Consider the following 22,500-nt stretch of genomic DNA (forward strand, 5'->3'; position numbering starts at 1 on the left):
CACAAAGGCCTAGGCAAGTAGGCTTGGCTACTGAGTTGAGCCTGGTTTCTGAGCAATTTCAGAAAGTGATCCCAAAAAATTTTTTTGCTCCACATGTTTTTGTCCTTGGGGTGATCTAGAATGGCGACCACATTTTTAATTTTTTTTTTTTTTAAATATACTCTAGCGAGCAACACACAGCAACAGATCTTGTCAACTTCTTATTTTCCCCTACTGGTTTCATTAAATCCATGAGCCCCAAAATTAAACATTTTCCTTCTAAAATTAAACATTGCACATTTTTAGTGTCATGCAGGATCTTAGTCATATCCTGCACGTAATGTTTTTAGGGTGTTTTTTCGCTGTTCACACCCTTATTGAAACGTGTTTTGTACTACAATGATTAGGTATAAAATAAGTTCCTTCACTATCTTGTTCAAACTCCCTGACGAAGTCTGCATTATCAGACAAAACCGGTAGGAGAAAATAAAGAAGTTGGCAAGAACTGTTGCTTTGTGCTGCTCACTAGAGTATGTTTAAAAAATTTTAAAAATTTAAAAAAAAAAAAAAAAAAAATGGACAACCTTTTTTTTGGTGTTGGTGGAGTTGAAATGGCTAGTTATGGATGAGAGGCTATTTTACTTGATATTAGCTACTTCACATGCTCTCCCTATAGAGCTAATTAAATAGACAAGACATAAATTTTACCATACAGCCTGATCTGTGGTTTGGCCAAAGGCCTTTTAACCAGTGTGGTAGTCCTCTTTTGGTGGAAGTGATGTTATTTCAAGTAGATCCTCTAGAGCTAGTTTTTTTTTTTCAAAATAATGAGCTCTCCCTTCATCAGAAACAAAAATAACGTAACAGCTTGCCCTTCCTCCCCCTCCAATAAGTCCCCCTCACACCTATTAGAGCATTTATCATAGTTGAAAGTGACACAAACCTTATCCACTTAAAGTTCTCTTTGTTTACCAATCATACTGAACATTTTTTATATCCCTGGTGCAATCAGATAATTGGACGTTAACAGGAACTTTAACAAATGAGAATACAAGAAACATTGGCGCATAGTAAACGCAAACTCAAATTTTAACACCAGTAAAATGAAAAAGGTTTTGCAACCTAAGGCAGGTATTTTAGTGTTTTTGTGGTGGGAATTTTTGTCTTCTACTCCAACGTCAATGTTGTGTCGACGTGCTTAATACCCTACGAGCAGAGGTTTTTTTTCTACTCTACAAGGGAAAGGACAACTTTCCCTTTACTTGTAGCATGGAAGGGAGTAGGAAAAAACCTCTGCTGCAGGGTATGTGCTAAAATGCTACATTGAATACATGTGACCTCTCACGGGAAAATGTTCCGAACCGTTAGCTGTTTTTAAACGGATAGCCATTCACCAGCCGTTCGAATGGATTGGCATGCTGTTTGAATGCCTCAAGCTATCCGTTCTGGAATATTCATCATCTGTTCGAACAGTTCGAGCTATCCGTTTAAGAAACTTCATCATCCGTTCGAACGCCTCTAGCTATCCATTCTTGAATATTCATAATCCATTCAAACGCCTCCAGCTATCCGTTCTTGAATATTCATCATCCATTCGAACGGTTCGAGCTATCCGTTCGAGAAAATTCTTCAGCCGCGTTCACTTGGCACTTTGGCAACGATAGTAGAAACATTTTCAGCGTGATCGCAATCCATATCTTCTCTCATTGAATTCTCCATTTTGTGATTGTGTGAAATGGCAGTAATTGACACAAGTTGTTAGCAGTTACCAAGGCAATGCATTTTTTGATGAAATGACAGGAAAGCTGGGATTATGGAAATTTAAACCTGAATTGAAGTTGAGAAGTATCGAATTGTATGCTTTTCGCGTGCAAGTTCCTTGGTTGTATCTTATCTTAATCAGTCAAATTCAACAATAAAAATATTAATTATAATCCATTTGAATGCACCGAAAGCGAAGTCGAGCTATTCAAACGATCAAGTTTTGACTCGTTTCAAGTGATCTTTTCACAGATTGTGTAACATACCTCGGGTACCTTAACACCACGTCACCCAACGCGTGACACTTTCATGAAATAATCCTTCACTTTGGCCCAAGACGAGAGCTTGGGACGCCTGTGTCGGCAATCGTTTTGACGAAACCATCTGTTCAAATAATTTCCACAGGCGATCACTTGTTCGACCGCTTAGCCATTTAACCATTCGATCTCATCTGTGAGGCTCATCTCAGTGTTAAAAAAATTAGCTGTTCATCCGTTTGATAATTTTCATTAGCCGTTCATCCATTCAACCTAATCCGTTCAAAAATCTTAATTAGCAGTTCATCCGTTCAACCTCGTCCATTCAAAAATTTTCACTAGCCGTTCATCCATTTGACCTCATCCGTTCAAAAATTTTAATTAGCCATTCATCTGTTCACAGCATCCGTTTCGAACAGCTTTCCCAGCCGTTCGTCACCCGTTTACTTGCCGTTCCATTCACTGTTCGAACGGCTACCATTAGGAACGTTTTCGCATGAGAGGTCACACATGTTCAAGACACGTTTTGTTTTTAATGAGGTGCACTTCTTGCAATTGTACAGCAATCCAGCGAGCCCTTCGGAAAAAAACATGTCACTGACTAAGGGAAGAAGTTGCAAGACACAATTCATTGAATTGAATTCAGGAAGCATGTATTTGCTTTCTGGAATTGCTTAGAAACCAGGCTGAACTCAGTAGCCAAGCCTACTTGCCCAGGCCTTTGCGTGCTTGCGTGACCTTTTTTGTTTTGGGTGGTTTTTGGGTGGTTGTGGGTGGTTTTGGATGGTTCCATGTTTTAGTAACTACCCACCATTGACAACATTGCCTGCTGATGAAAGTAACATAATTACCTTATATTTTCTGTTTTTATCTCCTTTGAAAAATCTTCGTAAGAACCCTAGTTAGGTAAAAATAATTACCAATTAAAAGTTAAACCATTGATCAGATAGGACCTTACATTGTGGATATCTAATTTACATTTACACAGTTAAGATAGATTAGTTAGCCTTATTTTCCAATTATTGCCTGATGCAACTATCTATTCATGAATTCATCTCTTTATTCACCACCCCACAAGCTGCAAAGTTGAAATCCCTATGTTTAAAATGATCAAAAGATTTCTCCACTTATAGGTATTTAAAATAAAGTCTTGGGCTTCTAAATTAAAAAAAAAGAAAATTCTAGGAGAACTTCATTCTCTAGAACCCCTAAAGGTGTTTTGAAAACACTCTTTTAAATTGTTAATTTGATGAAACTGCTAGAAGGGTAAAACTGAACCTCAAGAGAATATCTTTCATAATTTTAACGAAAGGGAAGAACATCATTTTAAAGTAGTATTTTTTCAAGCCCTAAGACTGTTTCCATTCAAATGCTGTTGAAAGTTTGGTGTTTGCTTCCTTTGCCCTAAGAGGGACACAAGAATGGGTCTTAAATGAAATTTTATATCCAGATAGCATCCACTGTAGTGAGAGATTTTGCAGTTGTTGAGTGTGTGTGCTGTTTTACAGAATTGAATCAAACTTATCCAGTAAGTTTACTGCAGATCTACCTTTAGAAATCCTTAAATCTCTAAATATGTTGTGAGGAAGCAATCTATTTCCCTGATTGGTGCCTAATTTTCAGGATTCGGTCGCCAGAATGAAAAAATTTAGCTGCATCGGCACCTGTATCAGGAGCAAGTTTACGTCCAAGTAAGACTCCTAACTAGCAGTTGAGAAGAACTGCGGTTGGTTTATTTGTAAAAAATAAAAACTTGATAATTCTTGTTCAGCAAAGTTATCCAAAAGTTATTCTAAGTTTATGTAGCGAAAAACAACATTTTCCTTATCATGCCAGTGAAAGAAACTGTTTAAATAAGGTGAATAGCCCAATAATATTAATATCGGATATTTCTCATTATGCTTCTGTTTTTGTTAAGTAAATCCAACTTAACCATGGTAGAAAATGCGACCCAGCACGGGAAAACTGACACTAACACTTTTCTGTCAAACGGTCTAGAAAAACGGTTTTAAACAGATAGTAAATGGCTATTAAACTCAAGCATTTAAATGGTTTCCATAACCGCTTAAACGGATGGCAAAAAATTTAAAAGGTTGACCAAAGTCCAAAAATGGATAGCTTAGGTCTTCAAACAGTTGACCAAAAATATAAATGGATAGCACGAAACATTAAATGGTTGACCAAAGTCCAAAAACAGATAGCTTAAACTGAGAAACAGTCAACCAAAATTGACAAAAGGAGAACTAAAAATTAATGTTAAATTGTTGTGGTTGAGCCAGTGAGCTCTTCTGCGGAAAAACTTCCAAGTGACAACGGATAATTATCTTAAAGCAAAATAATTGAGCATGATAATTAGAAAAATAATAACTAGTATAATTATATTTGTGCATTTTCTGGGTTAACTACTGCCGTTTTCGTGTCACATTCATGGGATACGCACAATTTTACTGAGAATAGTTTTGCAGCCAAATTTCCTGAACGGCTACTAAGAGAAACTAATAATCTTCTCCTTTGTTTATTCTTATCATTGAAAATGAACCTCACGTTTTTTTGTTCAAAGTTTAACAAAACAAATTTGCATACGCAATACCGCCACCTTGTCGGAAGCCAAGACGCTTCTAGGTCAAATAACGCAATGAAGTTCTATTGCAAATAAAAGGTCGAATTGCTGTCTTGCACCAAGCAGGGCCGTTGAAATGATTGTCAATAAAACCAATGTAAGACGGCCAAAACGGTCGACGTAAGAACAAAAGATGTGAGGGAAGATTTACAAGTTTATTACACAGCAAATAAATGCAACGGTACAATAAAAAAACGGGAACGAGTGACACTAAACAATAAATAAGAAAACAAAGCTCCAATGAGCTAAATGATGTAGCAAGATTAAAATGAATTAGGAGAAAGTACTTAACAGTAAAGGATAACCTACAGACAGAAATAATTCCGTAAAGAAAGGAAACAAACAAAGTACTTGAAAACAGGAAATTGTGTGACAGAAACTATCAAAAATAGTGATTGCTACACCAGGCATGAATTCAACAAAGACTACGAGCTAGGCTTAATATTACAACTTGAGCTAATACAGTATAAAACAGTGAAAGGGGAAAATGAAATTACTAGTGTAATGAACCCATAATTTGGTTCTGAAAACACAGGAATTGTAGCAACAATGAATTGGAAGCAGGTAAGCAAAATATTACAGCTGCTAAAACGAAAACAATTGAAGTCCATATAGCAGAGAAATTACATGCTGTGCGACAAAGGTCAGAGTAAATAAATAAGATACAGTAGTAAGATAAAAAGAGTATGTGGCTAAACTAAGCAAATTCTAACCCGAAAATCACTACAAAAATACAAATGGAAACAACTACATGCTAAGCTTAGGACTCAAACAAACATAAAATACTGAAACATACCAAAAGCTAGTATAGCTTAGAATCCGCTTTAAGGGCACTCTCAGGAAGGCAACAAAACAACTGAACTCACCGAGCAAACGGTTGTAACTTATAGTAAAATACAGGAAAAGGTAAAAATAACTTAAAACCAAATTTGGGTTAGGAGCGATTAATTAAAAAGGAATTACCTAAGGGAAATCGGCAATTAAACAGGAATTACATAAGGTAAATCGGCAGTTAAAGGAATAATACAATTAACACATTACTAACATTACTGACAAATCGCTAAAATTCCATAAAATAAAATAAAAAGAACATGTTTTAAGTAGGAAATAAGCCTAAGTGACTCTGTCACACCAAGAAAGATGAATCAAGATGATATAAAAAGAAAGAGAATAGCTGTTTTAGCAGTCCAATTCAGTAGTCCATCAACTGGGGGTCTGCAAAATAAATCAACCACACATCTTCTGGTCCTTCAACTAAGTGATCTGGTTCTAGCCCTTCTCAATGTCACCATGCAATGGCCTAAATTTCTGAGCTACATAAAATTTAGTTGCTATGAGGAATGATTCAAAACTATGACATGGGAGCCAAGAGAGGGTTATCTCGATTGCAGTAAATCTGTAAACAAGATCAGGTGCACTGTTCTGATCAACCAAGATCAATGGCATGGTCATGGTCAAATGAATGGCTTCATTGCAATTGGCTCTCGATGCTCTAGGTTTTTACAAATGGATATTTTAACTTAACTCGTTTGTCGAAGGATGCGACGGTTACTCACTTTCTACATGCAAAAGATAAAACCAAAATAATTAAGGTACGGTCGTTCTGTATATCAAGAACTGGCGAGTATTGAGCAAACGCAAGATTGATACTTCGCATTGCTCATAGCACTGAATGATAAACAAACAGTCTAAAGCTTTCCCTGAAACGTTAAACAGATAGCTTTTTTTTTAAACGGATAAGCAAACTGTTTAAACATTTTTGCTACAGCATTGAACGGATGCAAATTTTTTAAACTGATGCAAATTTTTTTTAATGGATGAGCAAATCATTTAAACGCTTTCATGACCTGTTTGAATGGATAGTAAATGGTTTCACAGTTTAAACGGAAAAGCATTAGTGTCCATTTTCTGTGCAGGGTCACAAATACCCAGTGTTTCACAACAGTGCCAGCATGTGCTGCACAGAACCAGGACAGCATGGAATTTATTTGTTTCATCCAATAAAGAGGTAATAAAATTTTAAAATGCCGACATGGTTTTATTTATTAATCTGTCATTCAATAGATTGTTTATAGCAAGAACCAATAAAAATTTGTGCAAAATCCAGCTGCTATTAAAAATCTACACCTCACTTCTGCCAAAATTATACAACATCTTTCCAAAGAGGGGATAATAATTGACATATGGAGAGGCCAAGGTTTTGTCCGAACACAGGTGTATAATATATGAGTGTGTATCAGCCAAAACAGAGAACATGTCAGAACTTGGGATTTGACTGCCATGTTAGAGTCCACTATCTAGAGCTGAGGAGTTCTAAGAAGGAGAGGACATGAAACCTTTCATGTAAATTGCATAGGAAGTCAAAGGTTATAAATTCTTAGCAACCACATTTAGAGACCCATCCAAACAGTACTAATGAATACCCCTCCAAAATTAATACCACAGGTTCTAAACCCTATCTTCTGAAAATCCTTTTAGTTTCAGAATGTGTTACAATATAGAGAGTATCTAAAACCTGCTTCATACATTTCATATAATAAAATTAAAATCTTACATCTTTTTCAGGTCTCCTGGATGTTACCCTTCCGCATTTGACCTGCAAAAACTAAAAAAGAAAATGACATGTTTACGTATCCAGCAGAATTCATGCTCCAATTTTAGTATTAGTAATTATATTTGACAATTATTCCATGAGCGCACATCAGTTAAGAGATGGTAAATAGCCGATGAGGTGAAACAAGGTGCATAGGGAAGAGTTAGTTATAACCAATCTTGTATCCAACAAGCACCAATAAAATAACTGTTTTATCAGATTTCATAAATTATAACCCCAGTTGTTAAAAGACTGGATAATTACATTCCACTGGGTACATCTCTATCAGGTGGATAGCGTAAGTTTAACATTTTGCTTAGTCACTTATCCCCTGAATAGAGATTTATCTGCTCGATAACATTATCCCCTCTTTGAAAATCTACAGCAGAGTACGTGGTTGGAGTTGTTTTTCCCTTTTACGTTACTCTATGTTAGTGAATTGAGTGCTATATTATGTGCGTATCTCACACCAAACAGATCACAGCATTGAGGTATGCTTGCACCGATCTGAGGGTCAGAGTGTCCTCCCCTGTGCCATACCATGAAAATAGGGTACCTCAATTTATATGTTGCCATGAAATCAACCCAACATTGACACACACCAAGAATGACACTAACAATGAGTCTTTATTTTTTCCTTATCAGAAACTTTAAAAATTATGAAGAAGCATTGTAAACATGCATTTCCTTCTAGGGTGTGAAAGCTTCATTTCAATCAGTACTTTGTTCCAATTTGGTGACAAAAAACTTAATTTGGAAGCAGCACTATTTCCTGTATAAAAATAAATTCTTGCCTCACTGCTTTTCAAACCATGCCACTGTCTGCAAATTTTGATTTCAAACCTGGTTATAAATTCTATATAGCCTTTCAAAGTATTCAGCATCAAGAGAAAAAGTCAGAGGTAAGTCCCTGAATTAATGGCGTTTCATCTCAAGCATGATTAAAATAAACCTTCGGTTGCATAGACATCTAGACCTTTTCAAGAACAGATGATTACATGTGTGCCTGTTTCAATGGACTTAAATTGACACTTTTTGCTTTGGTGAGGATAAAAGGTTGAATCCTTCTATTTATGCTGTTTTAGAAATTTGAGAACTACAGAAATGAACTTTGTGTGTGTCAAAATGCTTTCACTTTCAATTTCCATGACTGTGTAACATTAACTGTGAAGACTATCTGCTGGTTGGTTGAACACACTTGAATATATATATCTTTTCTGAAGTTTTGTTGTGTAATATCAATGAGTATTTTGTGAGTTGTGCCATATTTTGATGAGCCTGACAGGCTTGTCAAAATATTTGAGTAAAATACTCCATGATACAACACACCAAATCATCTAATAAGTTATTTATCATCCAATAGACCACTTTCATAAATGGCTGCCGGATTAATATTCTTTTGTTTAAATTTAAATTTGCCTGGGTGGCCTCGCTTGAGATAATGTATTCTTTTGAATTTTGTACTGGAGAACGAGGCCACCTAGGCAAATTTAAATTTAAACAAAAGAATATTAATCCGGCAGCCATTTATGAAAGTGGTCTATACACCAAACTGTTATTTCAGTGCAGGCAAATTTCATAGATATTTATTTAGGGAGAGTGCGTGACAGAGTATGCAAAGCAGAACAGAATTGGCACATTGTCATGTTGCTGTTTCTGTTGTCTGAAAAATAATTCAAACCACCTGCCATTTTTTCTGAAACTTCAATCCAATTCATCGCTTGCACAATGCAAGAAAACTTGTCTAAACAGTTCTCTAAAATACAAATATCACCTGATATTTGTACTTGTCTTAGGCATAATTTGTACTCTACAGAGTGTAGTTGAATAACAAATGAATATGCCAAAGATCAGAATGGTGGATTAATGAATAAAGATGAATGACCTTCCCAGTAATAAATTGCTAGTGATGAGTCGCCACTGACAGTTAAAACAATACATCACTTCCTCTTAAAATGAAATATTATCCGTATGTTCTAATAGACACTATTTGCTTTTGTATAATACTAACCATCAGAACAAATTTTCTGATTTACTGTAAATCAATGCGACTGCTAAAAACAAATTTAAGGCTTGGTATGGTTAATAACACTTGTCTTTCAAATTATTTCATAAGAACTATTGTTTAAGAGAGTGATCCACACCAAATGTATTTCATTGTTTAACGACAACAATGACTGTCTTGTCTACTCTGACAAAACTGAAAAAGCCTTAAGTTGCCATGCCCCAGGGCAGCTGACGTCAGCAACACTGTCATGGAGACAGGCATGTTATTGGCTAATGCCTGTTCTGATAACCAATCACACCAAGATTACATTGCAACACACAAAACGCCAACCCGTCAATAACTGATGCGGTAGAAAATGGTGAATTATACACCTTTGCAGTTCAGTTGGCAGTTTGAAAGTGATGGCCAGAAAAAAAAAGGCTCTGTGATGAGCAAGGGAAATCATGTTTGTACAACAGGTAGGTCTACAAGGAGTTTTTGCGTTTAATACTCCATATTCCGCATCTCAAAGAGACATATGCTTTGGCTTTCAGAATTGCCACGTGGAAAGGAGGAAAATTGAAGACTCGGCCAACCAACTAGGTGAGTAAAAATGAAAATCGTGTCACCACGACGCCTTGTCTTTAAATTTGTGATCGTTCAAGGATTTTGTTGAGCTAACGAAAAAAACTTGTCGACGCAACCTCCATTACGGTGTCATATCGGAAGTTGTAAGAAGAGAGGTTCATCATTTGGGAAGTTAGAGCCGCCATATTGCAATTGAGCTCGTTAGAGAAAGGTTCGAAGCGTTTTCTGAGACATTGTGTTTTAGTGAAACAAGTACTGCTAGAGTTAAGGAATTGTCTTTACTTTCCATTTATCCAAAAATTTTAAACGCAGAATGTTGAAAACTCGATCACTTTCGAGCGCGAGGATATGTTTACGTGTGCTGCTTTGTGATGTGCAAATGTTAATTTCAGACAAATTGGCGCTTCGTCGTGTTGAAAACAAATGTAGCTTACGCGATCACCACTTGTGAATACAAATTAGTTACGTACTCAAATAACCCTGAAATCTTCCATCTTACTACAAAGCTCGATATTTTCTGAAAAAAGGTCACGTTTCAGCCTAACCTTTGCTTACCTTCCCAATTTGAACACGAGGCAGCTGCTGTTGGAGCGTTCAATTTACACAAACCACCAAACATTTAAGGTAGACATTCGATAGAGCTCGTACTTACCTGTTTTCAACCTAAATGGTGTAACTGAGTCAAAAAGGAATATTAGCAAAGGGCAAAAACTGGTAGGCGTGTGCTCTACTCCCCAGAAAATCTGTCCAAAACCCTTATTATTTCAACCGAAAGGTGTTGCGCTATTCTTTGAACTAGGTGTACCCATGATGCAAAGGTGCCGTGTATAATTAACAATTGGTTCATGCTTTAGCGTGCACTATACTATATAACCGCGTGCACTATACTATATAACCGCCGCCTGGTTAGCTCAATTGGGAGAGCGCCGGACTGCTGTGCGGGAGGTCGAGAGTTCAATACCGGCCGGACCAACACTCAGGGTCTTAAAAATTAACTGAGAAGAATATGCTTCCTTTCTTTAACATCTAGAAATGGTTAGATATTCTAGTCTTCTCGGATAGGGACGAATAAATGGAGGTCCCGTCTCCAGCAGGGTTAGGGGCAGGAGACGTTAATTTCCCACGCACGAGATTACTGTGTGATGGATGTCCTCCCTTGGGGTGGGATGGGTGGGTTTCCACATTTGCATTTAAACGAGCTAAAAGCTCATATGCGATATGTGGTTAAATAAAAAATTACTTACTTACTAGCACGCACGCGGGAAGTTTGGAGAGCACGAAAGAAGCGAGGGCAACTCTAGCTTCTTTCGTGCTCTCCAAACTTCCCGCGTGCGTGCTCCATAACTCGATAGTGCACAGCTGAAAGCATGAACCAATTGTTTTAGATCATAGCCGGTGGAATAGTGCATCAAATGCGACGCGAAAAACGGACAACAATATCCGTTGAAGCGAATCGTGACGGCGCTGATGCCGAGTTTCCTTTTCCTTTGTTTTTCTCTTTTTCTGCCTCATTTAAGAACTCTAGCCCATGGGAAAAGGTCGAAACATTGTCTTCGTTTTCGGACTAGCAGGCCGAGTTTCTGTTTGTATCCATTATTGTCGCGAAATGTATTATTTTTCCCCGCACTAGCAATGGCCGCTCGCGCGAAAAAAAAATTTCTGGAAGTCGGATTTGCTGACGCTATCAGCGTGCACTATCGGGATTTTGAGCACGCTTACGTATAATGAATTTGATTGCGCGACTCTGCTAGCTATGTTCTAATGAATATCGGTTCATGCTTTAGCGTGCACTATCTTGTTATGGAGGGCATATGGTATTTCGAGGACTGGACTGGACTGGACTGGACTGGACTGGACTAGTAAAACGCGGACTAGTAAAGCGCGGACTAGTAAAGCGCGGACTAGTAAAGCGCGGACTAGTAAAACGCGGACTAGTAAAACGCGGACAAGTAAAACGCGGACTAGTAAAACGCTGACTAGTAAAACGCAGACTAGTAAAACGCGGACTAGTAAAACGCTGACTAGTAAAACGCGGACTTAACAACAACAACAAAAAAAATAATTTCATACGAAGGCGATCACAAGACTCAATGGCGAGCCAATTCAGTGAGTGACAATCCCTGTTTGACCTTTAAGCTACAAATGGGTTTGACATGCGCCAGATACAAACGATTTTATAAGTTTAGGCTAACAAAGAAAGAATTTTATTCAGCAGCAGTTCAATCTTAAAATACACTTTCGTCGTAAATTTCTCATCTGGAAACTCGATTTTTCTCTTATTTTAAAAATTGTTTATTTCGTCGTAAATTTCACGGCAGAAACGCAGGAATTCGATGAATAAAAGTCGCATTAAATCTCCTTGTGTCTAGGTAGAAAGAGTCTCATCGACTTCAGCTTTTCGGTGGAAGAAACACCGATTTACACACGCCTTTACAGAAAACAAACGAGCAGACTGACAACTCCAAAACACCTATTTGCATTCACTTACAATTTGACTTTCTGTGACATTTTAAAACAGAACAGACGTAAATCTTCGAAGATTAATCGTAGTTGGAAATAAAAAATACTTTCCGTAAGATCTCTGTTTTTCTCTTTACGAGAAAATCGTCGCATGATCAGTTAACTCGTGTGTGTTTGTCACACCAGTACTACTGTTTCTTCAAAAGCGTATGCTTCTTTCCTCTTTAATTGACAGGTGTCACATCGTGACAGTTACTTTTCAAAAAAATGTTTGAAAATTTTTTTTTTGCGAGCAACTGCACTCCCGAGGTACCGTGAAACTCATAGGGCAGTTTCTTACTTCGAAAGGAGAGACTATACCCTCTAATTTAACATAACTGACTATCACACAGGTCATACAAGCCCCTGAATGATCAAAGCAGTACCCAGGCTAATACTTACAAGCTTTGGGCGAGGCGAGTCATTGTATACAAAAATCACATTGTGGATGTTTGATCATGAGAGGGGCAACCTACGCTGATATACTGCTGAGTATGTAGCTGAAGTGAAGACTGGAAAGCTCTGATAAAGCGTACCGGAGGACACAGAGGGCAGAAGCCTATGCTTCTGCATGCGTTTAGTCACTGTCCGGAAAATGAGCCCACAAACTGACTGGATTCGTGAGAGCGGCTGAAAACGAGCCCACGTTTAATGTGACATCCAGGAACTATGGTGTGCATGCAGACCTTTTAACACAGAACAACACCTACACAGTTTTTAAATTCCTATCACCGAACTAAGTTACAAGATTTTGTTGATAGAAAAATTTGGCATGAGAACACTGATGAACAGTAAAACTCTCGGTGCCACTCTGCGATTTCGTTAAAAAAAAAAAAATGGCTTTACTGGTACACATAAAACTTATGTAGTACAGGTTGGGATAAATTGAGTGACTAGCCACGTTTTTTTGACTAGCCACTCTTTAAAAAGGCATGAAATCAGAACCGTAACCGAAAAAAATAAATGAATGAGACAAAACAGGTTCTGGCCCACACAAAAAGATTAACCTTGAATGACATTAATTCCGTACGGTGATTCAAAAGTATTACTGAACTTATAATGCTTCAAACCAGTTTTTCAGAAGAACCGAAAAGAGAGAGAAGTCGTTTTCAGTCTGTTCAAAAATCCGCTGACCTGAATCCGCTAACCGGTAGAGACTGTTGTTACGACCCGCCACATAAGTTTCCAATCACGTTTTTTTTTATTTTGCTACGAGATTGAGACTTTATTTGCGTTTTCCTCATTTCAAATTATTAATGTATTTCTTTGAGATCGAATAATTATTAAAGCTTGGATTAATATTATACAGTTTGTGGTGGTCGTATGAACTGACCAGTTCCGAGTAAGGAATCGAAAAATAAATTTTGCAAAACATAGTATATACATAAAGGGGGTGCCGTGTCGGTGGGGTAAGAGTTTATTTGGCTTTATCAACTGAGTTGATAATGTTACTTGGCCTCTGTAAAGAGTTTCTGAAGTTGACCTTTTGAGTGTTAGCCCCTCATTAGAGAGCCATTCGCTCTGACGAAGTATATACCTAGTCTATGTGGCTAGTGGACTTTCTTGTTCGTTTCGCCGCTCAAGCTTGCTCAAACTCAGCGGCATCCAATTTTACCGTGCATCTGAAAAACCGCGAGTGGATTTGAGGTCGATCGGAGTTTGACAAAAAATAGTAAAAACCCACAGCTGATCGATGAAGTAAATTGCAGCTGCATGGTGAAAATAAAAAGCCATTACAATTTTATTTGAAAAATATTCGTTATGAATTATGGCAGCCGTCGACCACAGATAACCCACAGAAACTGCTTTTTAGCTGTACGACCATTGAAAGTTTCCGCGAAGGGGACACCGCGATCATTCCTTTAAGAATCATGAAAAGTTTTTCGTTCGTCAGCCTACAAACAACAACAGTTTTATAATTAAAAACACATTACGCAAGGCCGCTTTGTCGCTTCTGCCCTCACGTAGTGCTACAAATATTTCATGTATTCACGAAATAAAAGAATACTTTTAAATATTAAATAGTAAAATATTAAAATGATATTTCACATTTTTCACATTCAAGTGCCACATCTCTATGACTTTTATTATCAATCGATCCCTTCTTTTCTTGAATTTCCTAAAATATACTAATGTTTTTCTTATGTTTTTCGAAATTTATATTTTGTGTCTGCAACAGTCATTCCCCGCTGCGGAACACAGTTATGGCGGAGCTTGAAAAACCGCATGCTTTTTCGCTGTGTCATATGTCAAAAGCAAGACGCAAAAGCAAGACGCAAAAGCGGTAGGGCACATGTTTTTAACTTGACAAATGCCATGCCAGGCAGATAGATCTAAAATAAGAAACATTGGTTGTTTTGAGTAGACCCTGAGTTGGTCTGAATTTACGGTTTGGATCAGCTGGCAAGATATGACGAACAGGATATATGGGAAAACAGGATATCTGGTCATGGAAACAAAGACAAGTTTACTTTACAGCATGATGTTTGAAGACTTAAAAGATATGTGCATGGATACAAATTGAGTCCTAACTTGCTAATACGATAAAAAGAAAAAAAAATGTATTCATAGCAAAAGAGCAACTATCATTTCAGTGCATAAAGCCAAGCGAAGAAGAACCAAACTGAAACAAATTTCCCACAGTTAGTTAAAAAATGGAGGGAAATAAACTTTCATCGAAAGAGACAAACAGCCTATGGGATTAAGATGAGCCGCCATCCGCCGCAGGGGCGCTCAAGCACTATTGTCGGTTTATTTTAGCTTATTTTGAAGGAACTCAGCTGAAGGCGAAATAAAGTCCTTCTTTACATTTTGTACCGAAGATGCACAGCTGTATGTGATTGCTATCTGTTTATTTATTAACCCTTTCACTGCTACAAGGACGTACTCAGTACGTCCTGTTTCAGATTACACATATGCTACAAGGACGTACTCAGTACGTCCTCAAGTATAGCCTTTATATGAAAACTTACGCACATCGTAAAAACAATTAGACCGCATATAACAAGACTTCTAAGGGCCTGGTAACGAAGAATACATTTGGTGAGAGATATATGACCTTTAAACCTATGATTTGTGCCCAGTGTTATTTTTTCGATGCTAGCCGTCTGCTAGCCGCCATCTTGGTTTTTTCACGAGTGTATTTTCGAGCGTTTTGCAAGTGTATCTTTCATTCATCCGCCAGTTATGAGTAGATTAACAGTCAATGATGTTTTGGAAAGAGTCTGGGATGATTCAGGAGACGAGGATGATTTTTCTGGCTCGGAAGAAGGCGAAAATGACGACTACGTATCACACAGAATATCATACCATATCAGAATATCTACCACACTGAATATCATTATTAAGTGACATTTTTTATTGACAAAATCTACAAATAATGTAAATAATAGCTAGTTTTTATCAAAAAAAAACTGATTTCTGAAGCTAAGAATCGTTTAAAAACATGATAATTTAATTTAAAAAAAAAGTTTGCGAAAATCCCAATTTTAGGCCCGCACAGGGGTGAAAAAATGGCCCGCAGCGAAAGGGTTAATTTTTTTTTTTTGAGTAAAAGCACTTATCATAAAAGAACATTTCCAAGATGTAGACAGATATATCTATATATCTTTGTGTATGCGATTATTGTTATTTTCAACACGAACGTACTCTCCTCTTCGAAGAACATGTCGGACGAAGAGTGGTACAAAGAAAACACGGCTGTCGTTTTTAAGAAACAGGAAACCCTCAGCACTTTGATCTCCTACACAGCTATACCGCCATAAAAAAAGATAGTCGCCCTTACGGTGAAAAATCCAAGTCCAACGTTTCGCTGCTTTATTTGTCGTATTTTGAAAACTAAAAATTAACTTTCGTGTGAGAAAGAGTGAAGAAAATCTTATTTACACGGCAAACGCGAAACAGGTTACTTTCTAGTAGAAAGAGTAAAGCGCAACCGGCAAACGTAAAAAATGGCGGGAAAAACAAGATCACGTGGACACTCTTGCCGTCTACGTGTCACGTAAACACGGTGCTAAATCTCTCTAATATGTCAAGCTCTTGGTCAAGACTATTACGTGATGAGGAGAGAGTTTATCAGTATACTTCATGACACGATGGTGGTGTTGGTGGGGGGAGCGCGTTGCGTGACAAGACCAAGCATAACGGCTGCGAAGGAGACTGAAACATCAGTGACCTAAGAATGTAAGAAAATACTTCTCACATCCATCTATCTCAGAGCTGTCATGTATCAAGTTCTCACACAAGGTTATAAAAGCCCGACTTAGTAACAGAAACAGGTTAGTGGAGCTAACAATTCAAATCAGATTTGACCTTTCCCCACACAATGACCCTCTCTAAACGTAAATACATGTTGACGGAAGAGGCAGGAGATAAGAATTTGGATGGGAATTTAACCTAAAAATTTGAAAGGCAAGATAGGGGACCTTAAAACGATTCCATTCGCAAATGTACTTTAGTTGGAAGGTAACAACAATCAAATTAAGTCATTGTGCGTGGAGGGGGGCATTGGGACTTTAGGTTTTGCGGTTTTGGCTATTTTTGGACCAACTTTTAATGAATTGCGCGTGCACAACACGGATTATGATGGATAGCGAGTAAGTGAGGTCCCTCGATCGCTCGTTGGGCTGTAAACATTATGCTCGTCATTTACTTTTAAATTGCTGTCCATCCTTAACTAAAATAAGTTGTTCAAAAGTCTAAATTAGAAGATATAAACTTAAAGAAGACTCGGCCATTCAACAAATGATTGGCAACACTCTCCAAACCGTGAAAGATGGCAGGATATTTGAAAAGTTGCTACTTGATGGAAAAATGTTTCGCTCGATCTCTCGTTGGGTTGTAAACATCATGCAAATGAGGTACGCTCGCTACTTACTTTTAAATCGCTGTCCATCCTTAAGTAAAATAAGTTGCGTTAAAAAGTCTAAATTAGAAGATATAAGCTTAAAGAAGACTCGGCTATCAGCAAATGACCGGCAACACTCTCCATACGGTCTTTGAAAAGTTGTTGCTCTTGAATAATTTCACCGTTTATTACAACAACCAAAACATCGTTAAACGTGTCGCAATGTAGCACAGAATTACTCGCGACAACTAAGTTTTCTTGTTATTTTTGTTGTAGTTTATTTGAGCATTGTTTCTACTACATTTCAATATTAAGTCTACTTTTGTCGTTGCTCACATAAATCCTGTAAAACACTTTCTTAGTGGGAAATAATTGTGTAGTAGTGATTACTCACGACAATTATAAACTTATACACGTATAGCATTTTTCCACATCTGTTGTAGTTTATTCTTGCATTGTTTCAGCTCGCTTATAGTTCTTCTGTCACTTTTGTCGGTGTTCACACAAGAAATTTATGTAAAAAACGTTCTTAATGCAAAATAAATATTGTTGAGTTTAAAATGGCTGATTCTTTGACTTACTATAAATCAGTATATCTTAACAATTGTCTGTGGACTGACCGGTCATCACGTGGAATAGTTATCGACTAGAGACTTAATTTATCATACCTCTTCAGCCGACAGAGTTAACGCGAAATCTGAACCACAAAATTCCCTAAACCATGCAGATAACACTAAACATAATCCAAAAATAAAATAAGTCATCTGTCAATTCACGAGTTTACTTGCGGAGCACTTTCATTCGATTCTACTGTTCATTGCGGTTTAGCGGATTTTCCGTTTTTTATCATTTGGTTTTTGGTTTTCGTCAAAACTTCTAATACGTGTATTTTCATGTCTTATTGATCGAATATGCAATCGGTCAGCTGGTCGATGCAGCTCGTGCTAGCTATGCTGTTATTTCAGTAATTTGAATGAAGAAAATAAACTAATCCGCCCCATTCGAGGTCAACCACGCGGTACTAGGATGGATAATAACCTCTCAGGAGATGCAGTGATTTTGACGACTACAACTGATTTAAGACATTTAAGAGAAATTTGCAGACCTGGTTCTCAAGATTATCCCGCCATGTTTTTTATGTTTTGACCCGGCATAACAGCTCCGAGCTGTTATGAGTCATAACTAACTGATACTGAAAGTTAATTATTTGTCTAAATATCAGTCACTCAAGTTAATGAACCTTCCAGAAACTTATTATAATGATCAGGCGAAAAATCACCGCCGCCAAATCGAATTTCAAGATCAAATAATGTTTTGATGTTAAATATATATAATACGACCGAAAATAATAGCACGTAACAGATGCACGCTTATCATCGAGCATCACCCAGTGACCAGATGTTTTCCGCATTCACTGAAGCTATTGAGAACGGTATCAAAAACTTGCCAAGGTAAGCTTCATTTTGCGTGATACTCCTTGAATGTTAAGGAATCTAATTTATCGTTACATCACGTAGCGATGCAATGTAATCAAATATAATAAATACTGGCTGAACTTATGCATCTCCGATTCTTTAGTGTATCTAGGTTAAGAACTAACCCAATTAAATTGAGCACTTGGACTGTAAACTGAGCAGGAGAGACTCATTTTTAGCTAGGAACCTCCTGCTCTGGCCTACAATAAGCTATAACCTTTAACCAGTACCACATATATTGAGACAGATCCTTACTGATTACAGCACTCACCAAAGCTAATTTTGCTTTGTATTGTATTGTATTGTAATCTTTATTTAGACACGATCAATTCATCAGCCTATAAAAATACATATCACATACGCTAAGATATTTAAAATTAAAACTACATACTATAACACTAAAGCTGTTTTCCGTGAATGCCGTGCGTTAGACTTAAAAAATGTCATTGATCTTACGTTTAAATAACCCCAGAGACTCTGTGTTCCTTATATCGCGTGGTAAACTGTTCCATAATGTGGTGCCATTGTAGCTAAAGCTTTTTCTGTAATAATTAGTGCGCGGTAGTGGAACATTAAGCTTATTTTCAGAGTCCCTGAGGTCATAAGCAGAGTCACGCCACGTAAACTTTGAATATAGATACCTTGGAGCTAGCCCGTGCAGACATCTAAACATCATGGTGGCTTTATGGATTTCCTGCTGGCGTGCAAGATTTTTCCACCCTAAAAACTCGAGTAGCTCAGTTGCATCAGCATCATAGTTAGAGAATGTCAACACACGGGCTGCTCTATTCTGCAATTTCTGCAGTTTGTCTCGTAGCGTTTTCCCACAGCTACCCCAAACAATGTCACAGTAATCAAAGTGAGGTTTTACTAAAGCTTGGTAGATGAGATGTAAGGTTGATGCTGGGATCAGGTGCCTAATTCGCTTTAGGGCCCCGATACCAGAGGCGATCTTTTTCGTTAGTTTTTCGATGTGACTATGCCAATCGAGTTTATCGTCTATTATTACACCAAGCGATTTTGTAGCTGAAACCTGGCTCACTTGAGTATTGTTCATTCTAATTGTTGGTGAAGCTGTGAGAGTATTCAGTCTCTGCCTCGACCCTATTAGCATGAATTCGGTTTTAGTCATGTTCAACGTGAGTTTGTTCGCTTGTAGCCAGTTGAAGACGTTTTCTAGGTCTTCATTTAGACAAAACTGAACGTTCTGAAGATTGCTTCCCGCATATGTGAGGTGCGTGTCATCGGCATACATTCTCGGTTTACAATTTGATAAGCAATTTGGAAGATCGTTGATATATAATAAGAACAATAATGGACCGAGAATGGTCCCTTGAGGGACGCCGCAAGTCAACGAGTAGCTACTGGATAGCGACCCGTTGACAGAGCATTTTTGTGTTCGGTTTTCCAAATATGACTGAAACCATCTGAAAGATTTTCCATGTATACCATAATAGTTTAGTTTCGATAGAAGGATCTGATGATCAACAGTGTCAAAAGCTTTTTTCAAATCTAGAAAAATGACTCCATTGATTTTCTCGTTATCAATATTATATGCCCAAGAATCTGTCGCTTCCAACAAAGCTGTTACAGTTGAATGATTAGCACGAAACCCTGATTGGTTTTGACATAAAATATCGTGCTCTTCCAAATAGGCATATAACTGTTCATAAACTATCCTTTCAAACACCTTCGCCATTATTGGAATCACCGATATTGGGCGGTAAGAACCTCGCTGCAGCCGAACTCTAAGTTTTCCACGAGGAATCAGTCACGCGATTAATTGAATGAGTCACGTGATCAAAAAAAGCGGGAAGTCGAAAAAATAAATAAAATGTCCCTTGGAAGCTTCCATCTCGTTTGTTGTAGAATCTCGAAAAGCTTTGCGAATACTTTAAAAGGTGAATGTTTGCAAACCCTCTTCACTCCTTGATGGACCAAGGAGAGCATGTAACAACAACCGAAGATATCCTATAAGTTACATATATTTGGAGAAAATCGTTTATTTACTTTTCGCGGAAAGACGTTCTGTGCAGGACATTTTCAGCTTCCATCACAGTTGTATCGGCGTCTTCATGATATTCAATCCCGCCTGTTTTTCTCCTCTTTGCTCCGTTTATTAATGGATAACAACTGATAGCTTTACTCCATTTGTTTTCCTCAGAAATAAACAGTACGTTAAGATACAAATCGCTGGACAAGCTCAAAGCCAATATGCAATTTTGTCGGGGTTACCTGATAATCGCGTGCTACAAGAAGACATTGATAAAATTCTCGGCGAAATGACCAAGAAATATATTTTTATTCATAAAAGGGCTAAAGTAGGCCAATCAGAAGCAAAAATGGTCAAATTTCTTGCATTTTCGAGGCCTAAAGGATAATAGATTTCACCATGCTAGAATCGTTGTTTACATGACTTCACGGCCATGACATAAAATCGCTTAACGCTGGGTACCGAATAACCTAGAGACAAAATAACAGACATGTGATGGGATATATTAACACTTAAAATAACATTTACCGATCCAAATAATAGCCCGAGTATTGCAAGGCCTCACCTCAAGTCAGCAGGTTCTGTTTTCATTTTGCAGTCGTGGTCATTGTCGCTTTTGGGAATCGCATTTTCGTCAGTCCAAAGCTGATTCCTTCCACTTTTAAGTGTCAAATTTTCATTATTTTTGGAATTGATTATTCCTCGAAATATATTGTTTTTATTTGAGCTCCGAAAGGTCTGCCTTGATCCGAATGGAACGAAAGGTGTAACAACTTATACGGACTCAACGCTTCTGCACGAACCGACGAATTAGAAATAAAAGGCTTTCGTTAAAATTTTGGGCAAATCTTCAGCAACATTTTCTCCAAGTATCATCATTATACAAGCTCTTGTTCTTTTCGATGCTATAAAAATTGTGCTATCGGCAGTAGCCACATACAGTATTATACTACCTATTTTTCATGTTTCCTGGAAAAGCATCAAACGCACATTCGTATTGTTCATTACAGCATTGGCGGCCCAAGTGTACTGTGTGTGATTTGGGGGTCTAAAGGTTATTAACGGGAATATCTTATATAATAAGACTGCGTAAGCTGTGCCGTAAAAATAGAGAAAAAGAATAAACAAATAGAAAAAATGAAAAACAGTAACGGCACCATATAGTTAAGCTAATGAGTTGGTATTTGGACAAAATTCAGGACAACAATGTGTTGCAATGAGTTTATGCTCTTTGATTTACAATAACAAACAAGGAAGCAATTGAACATTAATATTGCTTCAATTCACTGATTTCTGACAACCGTCTCCCCCTGGGTGAACATTTGGCAACAAACTATGACTTGGTACCAATAGTAGATAAAAAATTCCCTTCTCCATGCAGTTAAAGGCAAATACATTACCTACTCAGGGTTCGGAAAAGCCTTGAAAGTCCTTGAAGATGTTTGAATTTAAAAATAAAAATTCAAGGCCTTGAAAGTACTTGAATTTGAGGACCAGGGCTTGATTTTTGTAATGTTTTCTGTTAAGTAATTTTCAAGTTGAAAATTATAGTACTTTCATGGAAAAGTTGAGAAATGATATTAAATAATTACATGATTGCTTATGCAAACCTTTCCAAAAGTGGTCTTTCAATTTTCTAAAAAAGTGGCCTTCAAATTCATTGAAAAGTCCTTGAATTTCAACCTTTGGCATCTGTAGGAACCTACTCCTATATGGAAATGTATTAGTTTGATTTTTGTCTAGCACCATAACATTTCTTACACCCCAGCAGACAAAAATAAACACAAGTAGACTTATTCATGACCGGCAATGACGAAATTGCGTGACGACAGTAACAATGGCAATATGGCAGTGCCTTAAAGATAACTCCAGATGTGCGATATTGAAAGCCCGAGTTCACGC

General features: G+C 37.5%; 3 long non-coding RNA genes across 5 annotated transcripts in view; 2 read left to right on the plus strand and 1 right to left on the minus strand.

Annotated features, from left to right (window-relative positions):
• LOC148725002 (uncharacterized) overlaps positions 1-22,500 on the minus strand; it is a 33,229-nt gene that overhangs the window by 3,955 nt on the left and 6,774 nt on the right. The window contains exon 3 of one of the 2 annotated variants that reach the window (XR_015991191.1): positions 7,172-7,222. This is a non-coding gene — a long non-coding RNA (uncharacterized LOC148725002). Of the gene's footprint in view, positions 1-7,171; positions 7,223-13,196; positions 14,180-22,500 lie in introns of those variants that run through there. The other variant, XR_015991190.1, reaches the window with a different exon arrangement.
• On the plus strand, positions 4,730-7,437 carry LOC148725003 (uncharacterized). Its single transcript, XR_015991186.1, has 3 exons — positions 4,730-5,181; positions 6,534-6,625; positions 7,183-7,437. It is a non-coding gene; the product is annotated as an uncharacterized LOC148725003 (long non-coding RNA).
• LOC111330740 (uncharacterized) lies at positions 9,366-15,251 on the plus strand. Of its 2 annotated transcripts, none has more exons than XR_015991187.1 (3): positions 9,366-9,676; positions 9,752-9,800; positions 14,464-15,251. It is a non-coding gene; the product is annotated as an uncharacterized LOC111330740 (long non-coding RNA). The 2 variants fall into 2 exon arrangements; XR_015991188.1 differs by lacking the exon at positions 14,464-15,251 and adding an exon at positions 12,638-13,588 and having other exon boundaries at positions 9,517-9,676.

Source organism: Stylophora pistillata, chromosome 8, assembly GCF_964205215.1.
Source record: "Stylophora pistillata chromosome 8, jaStyPist1.2, whole genome shotgun sequence".
NCBI classification, from domain to species: domain Eukaryota; kingdom Metazoa; phylum Cnidaria; class Anthozoa; order Scleractinia; family Pocilloporidae; genus Stylophora; species Stylophora pistillata.